This window comes from Lycorma delicatula, chromosome 4 (genome assembly GCF_047948215.1).
Source record: "Lycorma delicatula isolate Av1 chromosome 4, ASM4794821v1, whole genome shotgun sequence".
NCBI lineage: Eukaryota > Metazoa > Arthropoda > Insecta > Hemiptera > Fulgoridae > Lycorma > Lycorma delicatula.
This window is the reverse complement of record NC_134458.1, coordinates 208,648,454-208,662,249: the sequence shown is the minus strand read 5'-3', so window position 1 is coordinate 208,662,249 and position 13,796 is coordinate 208,648,454.

The following is a 13,796-nucleotide window of genomic DNA, read 5'->3' as shown; positions in this document are numbered from 1 at the left end:
TGAGTATTCTGCACTGAAAACATCCTACCTTTGCGAAACCGGATTTTCTGCGGTGACCGCTTTGAAGACAAAATATAGATTTCATGTATATGTCGAAAAAGAACTCGGAAGTCTATTTCTAATATTAAAACTTCCTTCGAAAAACTGTGCTCTGTAAAAAAGCCCAAGGGAGTAGCTAATGATTATTAAACTTGTTTTTAATTTAGTATCGATAAGTTAATTGTTAAATACATTGTGCAGTACCGATACAATCCTATTTATAAGTGTATTATATCAGTGTAAATGTGCATCTTATTATTTACTAAGTCAGAATGTATTTTGTTTTGCTTTCCTTTCAGTAAATTAATATTTTTTTTTAATAATATTTTCTTTTCGATATGCTCGCGCCCCCATTTAGTGTTATCACGCCCGCCTAGGGGGCGCGCGCCCCACAGGTTGAGAAAAACTGATTTATAACATTAATGCGGGTGAAATACTTTATTTAAAAATTTTAATAAAAAATGCCTAAATGGTAATCGCTAAACAAATACGAGTAAATAAATGATGTTTTATATTAAAAGATAATATTTTACATAAAATAATAAATGTTTAAGTTAAATGTGGTTAAATATAAATCTACTACAATTTTCATTAAAATGAAATTTATTGCACGACTTATTTATTGTTGTCGCATGACAGAACAGAAAAAAACGGCACCGATAAAAATAGAAGTAGCCTTGAACACTTTAATTTTGTTTAAAATACAAAAATATGAAGTGTGTACTATGAACAATGTATAAAAAAACATTCAATTTTACGTGGAAAGATTATTAATAAATATATTTTTTTTTTAGTAATAAGTTATAAGTAGCATCGACTGCTAAGGTCATTAGCTGCTAATTATATAAGCAATATACTCTAAAACTGCTCCGAATCTAGTTTAACTTCGGCGATCTACAGCGCTCTGTTTATCTGTAGCCTTGGGCATCGGTATTTTGTGTTGCTCCTCACTCTTAAATTTCAAGGATGCTACTTTCCTTAGTTGTTCCGGGTATTGAAGAATTCTCAGACGGAAGGGATGCAGTTTATTATTTTACACAGGAACAAGTTAAATTAATTTTTTTCTTTAACAGTTTAGAACTTATTCTTCATATTTTCTTTGATTAAACCTCCTGAGGGAGACAAGAAGGGTTAGAAAAATTCTACTATCACTAAGTATTTTACCGGTATCCAAAAGCTAACGCTTGAAAACAAAAAGAAAAATGTTGAAATGTCACATATTTTGACTGAAAGGGCTATGGAAAGCAAGAAAGCTATGCCGATAAGAAATTTAATTTTTTACTAAGTTTGAAGAATATCTTTGGTATAAAAGAAAATAAGTAAAAAAAATGAAAGTCAACCTCCTAATCTGGAAAATCAGATTAATTGATAAACATTTTTTTTTTCAAATCAAATTTTAATTATCTATTTATATAATTACTATATTACAAAAAAAAAAAAAAAAAAAAAACATGACGAAGAGGATATTTTATCCAATGTAATTCAGGAAGCGGCTGTTAAACGATGAATGGACATTTCAAATTAATCTAATACGAGAGATTTCCTCGTGTTTCCTGAGATATTTAAATACGGACAAAGAAACAAATGAACAAAATTTACCTCTAGTATAGACTGGTATCGACCAGAAACAGTTAAGAGGAATCTCATTTTAACGGAAAATAATGGTCGAGAGTACTGACATATCTAAAATATATCTGGTTCCTTAGAACTGGATTTTATGTCTATTGGTTCGTTGTCGATCAAAAGACAAATACTAAGCAAAAGCAGTAATAAATTAATAGATTTAATTGATAAAATTCTTTACATATAAATATTAATTGATAGGCTTGGTCGGATTTAAATTCATTCAGATAAATATGAAAATTTATCTTTCTGCTTCCTTGTACGAATTAAATGAAGTATTGTGATCGCGAAAGATGTCAGTTTTCAGATTTCAACGGAATATACATTTTGACTATCTCTGAATCCATTTTGACTAGTTTCGACGTGACGTCTGAACGTACGTACGTAACTCGCATAACTAAAAAACGATTAGCCGTTGGATGCTGAAATTTTAGATTTAGGACTGTTGGAAGATCTAGTTATGCACCTCCCATGTTGATGGCAATCGACTGAACCAAAAGTGTCCAAAAAACCCCCAAAATTCAAAACAATTTGGATTTTAAACTTTTTCTAAACTGCAGTAAGCCCTCATCGAGAGCTTTTCAACGTTATGTCATAAGTGGTACTTATTTTCGTTGGTTCCAGAGTTATCGCAAATAAAATTTTAATTAATGAAATATTTGGATTTTACAAAGGAAAGGCACATCGGTTCGAATCAGACTTTATCTCCTTTTTTAGCTTTTTTTTAATTTAAATATATTGATTTATTAATAATTATTAACGTCTTAATGTAAAAAAAAATGTTACGATAAATAATAATAAAAAAAACATGTAAAAATATCATAAGTTATTAATGAAATAAAATTTTATGCGCTTTGCTTTTTAAAAAAATGTGTATATGTAATTTAATAGGGGAATAAGGAAGTCATGTAGTGTCCACATCAGATTTTTATATTTTAAAATTATAATTCGAAAAAAAAATACAGCAAACCTACTGATGTTAACATCACGATTTATATTAGGAATGATTAAACCAATTTTTAATACTGAACACGCAGATAATAAAACATTAATGTTCTAATAATAAACCTACATCGATATTAATAATAATGATAATAATAACAGATTACGGTCGATTAATTTACAACAGCATAAATAAATTGATAATTTCTTATATAAATATTACAAGGTCAAATATTTACGGTCATGTTGCATGTTTCAAGCTTAATAAGTAGCATTTAAGTTACTTAGTACGATAAATAAACTTACTTATTCTGCAACATTGAATTATGGGAAAGTAGGTGTGGTTGATAAATTAAAAAAATGGATATGACTGACCTAATTTTAAAATAGCATATATAAATAAATATATACATTTTAATAATGAGTTCTCAAAAACAATGTATTCATTTATTCATTCTTAGATTATCACTAAACGACACAATACATTAACAAGAACCGGATTACAATGAAGCGACTCGAACCGTGATTGTATTTAAAGTAAAAGAAATTAAAAAATCTAATGGCTTTTACTAAATGTAAATCACTCTTTTATGTTTGTCTGGACACTCAACTGTAATGGTTTTAGATGACCAGATATGATTAATGAATCGTTTAAGAAATCAGGAAAGTTCTCAAGAACAAGAAGCATTCGATATCAAGGTTATAAAGTATGAAGGAAATGAACGAAATGGTTTTGCATTGAAAGTATGCTTTGTCTGATCAGCATTTCCCACTGAAATGAAGTTGATTTACATCAATCAAGCGACAGGTTCATTCCAGTCACCTCACGGACTGGTTGTTTATTGAATACCATTAATTTCATCAAAAGTAACTTTAAACCACAAGTACTTTACATAAGAGACAGCCATAAGCAAAGCACGGCCAAGTATTGTAAAGCAACAAAATAATTTACATCTTTTTGTTAAGAAGTTATTTTTATCATCAGTCATTTGACTGGTTTGATGCAACTCTCCAAGGTTCTCTATCTAGTGCCAGTTGTTTCATTTCGATATATGCTAACATCCCTAACAATTTGTTTTACATATTCCAAACGTGGCCTGCCTGCACAATTTTTTCCTTCTACCTGTCCCTCCAATGTTAAAGCCAGCTATTCCAGGAAGCCTTAATATGTGGCCTATAAGTCTGTCTCTTCTTTTAACTATATTTTTCCAAGTGTTTCTTTCTTCATCAGTTTGATGCAACATCTCTTCATTTGTCACTTTATCCACCCATCTCATTTTTAACATCCTCCTATAGCACCACATTTCAAAAGCTTCTAATCTTTTCTTCTCAGGTACTCCAATCGTCCATGTTTCTCTTCCATATAGTTAAGCTATGCTCCAAACATATAATTTCAAAAATGTTTTCCTGACTTTTAAATTAACTTTTGATGTAAACAAATTGTTATACTTTTGACTGAAAGCTCATTTCACCTGTGCTATTCGGCTTTTTTATTGCTCCTGCTTCGTCCATTTTTAGTAATTCTACTTCCCAAATAACAAAATTCTTCTACCTCCATACTCTTTTCTAGTCTTATTATTAAATTCAGTGGTCCATCTACTTAATTTCTACTATATTTCATTACTTTCATTTTGTTCCTGTTTATTTTCATGTGGTATTTCTTGGATAGTATATGCCAGTCATTGTTTCTTCTAAATCTATTTTACTCTTGGCTAGAATTACTATATCATCAGCAAATCATAGCATCTTTATCTTTTCACCTTGCACTGTTACTCCCAATCTAAAGTGTTCTTTAACTTCATTATCTATAGTTCTGTGTACAGATTAAAGAGTAACAGGAATGGGGAATATCCTTGTCTGACTCTTGTCTGACTCTTTATCCTTTTCTTCTTGCTTCTTTCTTATGCTCTTTGATTATTACTGTTGCATTTGGTTCCTGTAAACGTTAGCAATTGCACTTTTTTCTCTATAATTGAACCCTAAATTTTTTTCAAATGTTGAACATTTTATTCCAGTCTATGTTATCATATGCCTTTTGTAACTCTATAAATACCACGTATGTTGGTTTGCTTTTCTTTAATCTTCTTTTTACTATTAATCTGAGTATTAAAATTGCTTCCATTGTTACTACACTTTTCCTAAAACCAAATTGGTCTTCTCCTTACAATCCTTCCAATCTCCTCTCAATTCTTCTGTACAGAATTCTAGTTAAGATTTTTGATGCGCGACTAGTTAAGCTAACTGTTCTGTATTCTTCACATTTATCTGCTCCTGCTTTCTTTGGTATCATGACTATAACACCCTTTTTGAAGTCTGACAGAACTTCCCGTTTTTTGTAAATATTACCCACAGTTTGTATAACCTATCTATTGCTTCCTCACCTGCACTGCGCAGTAATTCTGCAGGTATGTCGCCTTCCCAGGAGCCTTTCTTCCATTCAAATCCTGATTTTTAAACTAGATATTAGCAATTACTAAATTATACTTTGTGTAAAGCTCAATATGTTGGTTCCCTCTTTCATTTCTTTTGCCCAGACCGTATTCACCCACAATATTTCTTCCTTGCTTTTCCGATGGTTTCATTCCAATCTTCAACAATCATTAAATTTTCATCCCCTTTTCTGTGTTTAATTGCTTCATCAATTTCTTCATTTACACTCTACCTGATTGTTATCATGGGCACTTGTAGGCACATAGATGTTAACAATCATTGTCGGCTTAGGCTTGATTTTATCCTAATTATTCAGTGATTCTATTGCTAAGTGTTTCAAAATACTCTACTCTCTTCCTTATCTTATTGTTCATTATTCAACCTATTCCTGCCTGCCCATTATTTGAAGCTGAGTTAATTATTCTAAAATCACCTGACCAAAAGTCGCCTTTCTCTTCCCACCGAACCTCACTAATTCCTACTACATCCACATTTATCCTATCCATTTCCCTTTTTAAATTTTCTAGCCTACCAACCTTTTTTAGGTTTCTAACATTCCATGTTCCGACTCGTAAAACGTTATTTTTTTTAATTTTCTGGTGACCGCTTCCTTAGTAGTCCCCAGTCGGAGATCTGAATAGGGTACCAGTTTACCTCCAGAATATTTTGCCAAGGATCTCCATCTTTGTTACATGAAAATGCAGAGCTACATTTTCTAGGAAAAAAACAGCTGTAGTTTTCTATCTCTTTCGGCTGTGCAGTACTCAGAAGATTGTATGATGTTGATATGGCCAAAACTTCCTGACCTGCGCCCTTAACAGCTGCTGCTCTCTTTCAGGAATCATTCCTTAGTTTATATAAACAGATACCTCTTCGATATGGTTGCACCTTCAGACCAGCTACTCTGTATCACTGAGCACTGAAGCCCTTCACCATCGGCAAGGTCTCATGATTCATAGAGGAGGTGTTATGAAGCAATATAAAACTAAAGCACCAAATTAATGAATTTATTAGATGTTTTTGTTATGAAAAAATGTATTGTTTAGCAACTTTTGTTGAATTAAACTTGAGACCAGTTATTTAAACGATGTATTCTTACCACTAAAAATCTAGTGATCATATTATTTAATATAATGAATCAGTCTTAAATTACCAAAAGTTTTTTTAAAAAAGTTTTTGTGTGATCTAATAAATAATAGCAATGATCAAAATTTGCCAAGTCAATACTAGGAATGAACTCATTATAGATTGTATGTTTAGTAACACCTAAAGTTAGCCAAAAATCAATATTTGAATACCAAAATGTTTAGTAAACTGCATATCTTATAAATTGATAGTTTATCATGCTCAAATTAGTGATGCTGATTTGTTAGAGATGCAGCCCGTTGTTTTTGAATTTTTAAATATACATAGAGGATTGCCCTCTCTAACTCACTTATCACTAGTTCTTCGATTGATTTCACAGATAAATAGAAAGCTGAGAAATTTTGCATAGTTATTTCATAAGGGTTCCTTAAGAAAATTAAGGAAAACTATTTTTATTGACAACCCCTAAGAAGTTAAATATAAATGTGATTGAAAAGGATAACCAAGACTGAAACACTGGAAACTAGATGCCTGGCACATATATTTTCCTTATGTAATAAATTACTGTTATGAAAGTTTTTTTATTTATTTGTAAGGAGATGCGATGAGATGCAGATCAATCTTTATAATTAAAATATGAAACCCTTACAGACTCAATTATAACTGATTCTGTCATTTCTTAAATTGATAAGAAGGTAACATTTGGCAATTATTCCAAATGAGGTACTTGGGGGGAAAAACCATTCTGATTAAAAGTTCCTAAAGGATTAAATAAAAGAGAGAATGAAAGTGCTGAGATCAGTATAGCTGGAAAACCTGTTAGGTATGTTCAATTTAGGAATAGTCAGAAAATTGAAATTTTGACATGGTTTTTCCAAAGAAGTCTATGGAATACGTAAACAAAAATTTTTATAAAGGCAAAATAAAAACAACTTTGATTACAAAACTTTTAAAGGCATTAAAAAGATATTCTAAGCTTCAAAGTACAGTATTAGTTTATTCAAAGAATAAGTACTTTAGTCACTGTTTTAATTTTATTTTTTAATTCTACTAAAATTGGTAAAATCCACTGTTCAGAGCATCTCAGAGGTTGGTAAGCTGGAAAATAAAAGAATGTAAAGTTAGGATGAAATACTCATAGCCAATACTTCATTTACTAAAATGGTTTCTATAGATCTATAAAGTTCACGTACACTTTTAGGAATTCTTTGGTTCAATAACTGAATGCTACTGATATTTATTACTGGTTAATGTTTCAGGTCTGCTTCAAATAATGCCAACAAAACAGCAGTGATTACAATGACAAGGACACCTTTTTACATTTTACAGTCTCTCCAGACTCTTGATACATGTGCATCTACAAGATGATGATGAGTTTTGTGTATTTTTGGTTGACAGACATTATGCGATCGCTGCCATCTCATGTATGCATAGAACCCGATACTAAATTTTCCCAACCGATTCCTTTTTCCTAAATAATGAAGAAGATGCAAACTAAAAGACAGCAAGAAAAGACCAAGATGAAATTCAACAGTGGTGTGATATGAAGAAAGAAGAAAATGTACTCTGTGATGCCCTTCTCAGGCCTAACGGCACTTTTAAGGTTACCGGTTGTAAATAGTTACAGCTAACAAATATGAAGAGTCAGGTAAAAAAGAATGAAGAGAAAAAGGAAGTGAGAAGATTGTCTCCCAAAAATGGAATTAGTGCAGCTCAGTCCACCAGAAGAAAATGAAAAAGGTGAAGAAAGAAATCTGCAAAACCCAGATTTCCATTCCTTCCTTCACTTTAATCTACTTAAGTGCTTGTCTTCAGCCTTTTCTATATAGCTCTGTGAAGCGAGCGTATTACCCAGTCCATCAAACTAGTGCCCCATCAAGTGCATTCCTGCTAGACCAAAAGGGCTTCAGAGGATGGTCTGAAGGGAATTTGCACAGGAAGATTTCTGCAACTCTCCTAAGGAATACCCCAGTAAAAATGTTTCAAGTCCATTTTATAAATAAAGAATCAGAACATAATACTAAATTCCAACTGTTGAAAAAATTAAAAACAACTAAACTTACAATACACCTACCAATAAAAATAAATACTTGCATTTAATTAAAAAGATCCAGCAGCACGGAACAAATGTCCAAGTTCTGCAATAATTAGGGGGATAAATAAATAAAATTAGGGGGATAAGCATGTCCTCGACATGCTTGAGTTCTGTCCGATACTGGTTTATGACTGCATTTGTTGATGCAACTAAAAAAAATTTTTAAATGAAAACTTTAAACTAAACTTACAGACATAGTTGAAATTCAGTGCTCTTTTGGACTATGTTGTAATTTTTTTGTCTTCTTATTTTGAAAAACTGCTGTTTGAATGTTATTGCATTGCTGCTATCAGCAAAAAGCTCATGTTAACTACCTGTAAATGAATAGCTTCAAAAGTAAATAATTTTAATGTGATTTTTATATCTATAATTTTGTTCAGTTCATTTTAAAAATAATAATTTCACAATTATTAAATACAAGTAATAAAATCAGGCTATTAAATCAAATAATGTTATTTTTTATGCACCATAACCATATAGGGACATGAGATCAAACACAAGTTACTCTTAAAAACAGTACAGTTATTTTTAAAAATAACTAGCATATCATGCCAGGTTTTCACTAAGTAAATGAGGAATCTGTAATTCTCCATTGTCAACTTTATAAGAGGTAGCTTTACAAATGATACCTGCAGTAACTTGACAAAAAATGCAGTACATCATTTATCTCAGAGAAAGTAATTCTGACTGATGTCTTTTGTACATAAGTTGCTTTAAATACAAATAGTGAAAATTTTGTACATTCTTTTAACATACTTAAATCCTTAAATCATCTTGCTTTCCTAATCCTGTCAAAACATTCTAAGAATTCATGAAAGATATTTACTCTTCATTATTTTGCTAAGTATGCTTAAATAATGATTTAGCTATGGAAATTGAATTTCTTAGAAACACTTTTAGCATGAAACAGATGCTCATAGCAGAAATTTAAATAATTAAAATAAATTATATTTTAGTAACGAGCAACTTATAAAAGCATTGGTTGTAATTATTATAAAAGAGAAAATCACAATGATAGAACATGACTCGAATAAATTAATTAGATTATGGGTGACTGACCATCACTGTCATAACTTCAAAGCATTAAAAAGATAAACAAGAACACAAATTTAATGTCAAACAATTATAAATTATAAAGCATTAACAGCTGATAAACAATCACATTTTAATACCTACTTTTCTATACCCATACTAACATTTTTTCCTCTACAAAGCAGAGAGAGTGTAATGCATTATTTCTTAGAATTAGACATAATTAATTTCTTCTTCACAATATCTGTTCTAATTTTTTATGACTACAGCACCTAAGGAAAAAATAACACTAATCAATATTACTTTTTCTGAGATTAATAATCTTCACTACATACATCAGTGTTTGGTGCTTGGCACATACATTAGAATTTAATTTTCATGAGGTTTACTGCCAAATTTTAATTTAGGATGAGTATTTTTTTGACCTCAAAATAAAATTAGATAGTAAAACTATTATATGACACGGATTATTGTAATTACATAACCATAAAGCCATATCCCAGTACTGTTCATTTTTATTATAAAACAAACTTATCAATGACAACTTTTTTTTGATAAAACATTTTATAATGATGAATGATAAAATTAATAATAGTATTTAAAATGTACACATAACTATGTAATATTTTTGTTTTACATGACATAAAACTCTCTTATCATCAATTAAAATAATAAGTTTTTCTTTCTAATTAGTAACAGTATTACTGCACTCAGCTGTTAAAACAATTTTTTAAAAAATTAAATTTACCTGAAATTTAATTTAAAAAAAAAAAATTTAATTAATTAACCAAAGTAACGCAGCTGATTTATTGAAGCAATAATTATTACTTTATTGATGTTGTACTGATTTTCTTATTACAAATGTATATTATTAGCATCAAACATTTAGAATCTCTCTCTTCATTTAATTTCATGTAATATACATGAATTCATATTATCATGAATATAAATGAAAACAGTCAGACAGAGTAACCTAAATTGGATTTGTGGCAGAGTTCCAGAGTTGGTATTTTTTTTTTTTATCAGATGTCATTATTAACAAATCTTGCCGGCCTAGACTGCTTTTTTACCGATTTAAAATATTATCTTTTCAAAATTATCTAAAAGTAGTTAAAAGTACTTCCCGAAACATTCCATCAAAAAACCTGAAGATTACAATTAATGAGAAATCAGATTAGGTTTAAATTTATAATTAATAAATTCACCTTTTATAAATAAATTTATATTGCTAATTAAAATTGCAGTGAGCTTTTTTACCAAAATATAATGTTTTTATTTATTTATTAATGGAACCAATTAACAGAACTGTTTTCATAAAATTCAACAATTGGACTTGCAAGAAATTACCTTATTGATTTCCTTGCCATTTTTAATAAATCAACAAAGCATTTGAAAAATCCTTCCATGAACTTATTAAAATATAATTAAAAGATTTTTCTACAGAAACAATATTAATCTGTCTATGAATTTTAAGTAATACTTAAAAAAAAAAGATGGTTCCTGTGTAAATTATGAAAATAATTTTCAATAGCAGCTTCTGAATTGTAAAATACAGAATGAAATCAAATGAAATATACACTTTTGATAGCTTATAACAGATTAAACTGGTGTATGTAAATACAGTAAATGATTTGGTTTTACTGAGAATTTTTTAAAATTCATGTTGGTATATTTACTCTAATGCTAACGTCACTGATTGATGTGTCATGTTACCAGTCTGCCAAGATGGTCGCTACTACAGTAGAGAAAACTTTTTGTGTGCTCAAATTAGTCAAAACAAACTCTGTTACTGTAGTGCAGCAAAGTTTCAGATCAAAATACGGTAGATCACCACCGACAAGAAAATCAATCCACGACTGCAATAAAGAGTTTCAAAACACAGGGTATCTGTGTAAAAAGAAAAGTGGTGGAAAGTGACAAGTTCATCTTTGTACAAGATGGAGCTCCGCCTCACTGGCACTTACAGGTCAGAAATTGTCTAGATGAACGCCTTCCCAGACGATGGATCGGCCGTGAAAATGAAGAAAACATGGTGTTTAAGCACTGGCCACCACGTAGTCCAAACTTAACACCTTGCGACTACTTTTTATGGAGTTACGTAAAAGACAAAGTTTCCGTCCCTTCCTGTTGATATCGCCGACTTAAAACAACGCAATATAAATGCTGTTGCTACCGTCTAGCGGCATGTGCTTGCACGTGTATGAGACGAATTCGACTACCGTGCTGATAAATGTTTTGTTACAAAAGGTACACACACTGAACATTTTAAATAAAAACATAAAGAATTTTTCTGTTTAATCATGTAAGCAATCATCTCCCCAACTGTTAAAATTTATTTTAATAAGCTGTTGATAGTGTATATTTCATTCGTAATCATTCTGAATTTATAGTAATCTTTCATATTTAATTTATTTACCTTAACATTACGGGTTTATATTTAAATAATAACTAATATAGGCTTTAATCATATCTATTTTATATCTTATAATTTATATTTTAAAGACATGATCTATATTTAATGTGTAATTATGTACCGATCAGCATAAATTATTTATATATATAATGGGGCAGTAGTCTGCAAAATCAATAGTTGTCAAATGCATTGTTTGAAGATTATCAAGAGGTTGACAAAGATCTAGAAACGCATGAAAATGTAACAGATGATGTAGTGGCTTCAGTACCAGCAGAAATAGACGGGGACGTAGTTAATAACAACGAAGATAAGGGTGAAGCCATAACCCGCCAAATCTTCCAGAAGTTTTAGCGGCAATGAAAACCGTTTCCCGGTTTCTCAGTTTTATAGAAATTACCAATGAAGAATCAAAGAATGTTTGTTTTGATTTAGTAAAGAGCCTTCAAAAACTGAATTACAACACGAAACAACGCAAAAAACCGACTTTTGGCAGAAAAAGTAATTTTTACAATTTTTCTCTATCTTCTTTTACTCTACCGTATTTGTAAGTATTACTGCATATTTTTGTTTTTTTATATTATTTTATTACGGAAATATATTATTATTATTTTGAATGATTATTATTTTACTGTATTACTATACCCGCGTAAATGGCATATTAAAGTAGGACCACTAAGCTACCTGGTTATTGTGACTATCGGTTACAATGACCTGAAATCGTAGGTTCCTTGGAGGTCATTACAAACGATATTACTGTACAAATATATATATATATAAAACTATTTATCTGCATTCTTGCCGGCCTGTCTGACTATCTATCTATTTATTTATTTATTTACAGGCTGATACTCGATTAGATCTACCTTATCACTATTTTAATTTTTTCTAACATAAAAAAATTACTAAACTTTATAAGTTGATAATAAAAAGAAAGTTTTTATAAGTTATTAATATATGCTAGGCACCATATCATAAAAGTGTAAACGGCCTGACAGACGATACCACTCCCAAAAATAATTCAGTTTTTACGTCAGGCTTACTAAGGGAAATGAGGAATGAAGTGGTTTCCTGTTCCTTTCTTCACTGAGCTAATTATACTATGACATATTATCGGGTTAAACCAGTGATTTTCAACCTTTTAAACTCCACGACCCCCAAAAAGGAAAAAAATATACATAATGAATATTTCTCGACACTCAACCCAACCCGATGACACCTAATTAAAACTATTTAGCTGCGTTGATGGCAACGGGTTTGATCATGCATGTATGCAGTGTACAAACATGGGCGATTTAAAGGTTACAACTTAATGTGAACACGCTCCTAGTAATTTGGTCTGCTTGCATAATATTCGCTGTGAGATCGTCATATTCGAACATGCATGCGATACGTTTGAACACTTCATGCTCTTAGCAGTAGAAAAGAGGCGAAAGGGTTTGCAGAACGTCAGTTCAGTTTCTAATGCGAAGCATGCGTCTGGGGTTTTTATTTAAGTTTTTAAAAACGTAGTTTCATTGAAAATAATAACAATAATAACAACTGAGGTTTCGGTTTTTTAGTGTGCAGTCATACAGTGAAATTGCTTTTTTCAGTTAGATTCTTATGCAAAATGGATAAATTTGTGAAAAAACAAAGTGGGCCGTTTACATCTAGTGAATCGATTGGTTAAAAGAAAAGATTGTACAATGACAATTATTTAAATTATGATTTTAACTCATCGGATGGAAAACCAGAGTGCAGCAACGAGTACAAGTTCCTGTTGGATTACTTAGTTGATGTATTTTCGCATTTAAACGACTTGATTTTATATGGATGTGATAAAAACATTTCATTAATGACAGACAAAGTTCATGCTTTCATTAAGAAACTTGAAATCTGGATTATTCGCCTTTAAAGGAAAAATCTTGGTATATTTCCACTCACTTCCGATTATAATGAGAAAATACGGATGAAGAAGACACTATTATTCATCACAGTTTGGATAACATGAAGATGCATTTGCGCGACCTAAAACTTCCGTTAGCGGAGTATTTTCCAGAAGATAAAAATGATCTCTGGAAGAGATGGGCACCGAGTCCATTTAGCAAAAACATTGTTTCAGCAGCTAATTTACCGGTTGATATTTACGACCGGCTC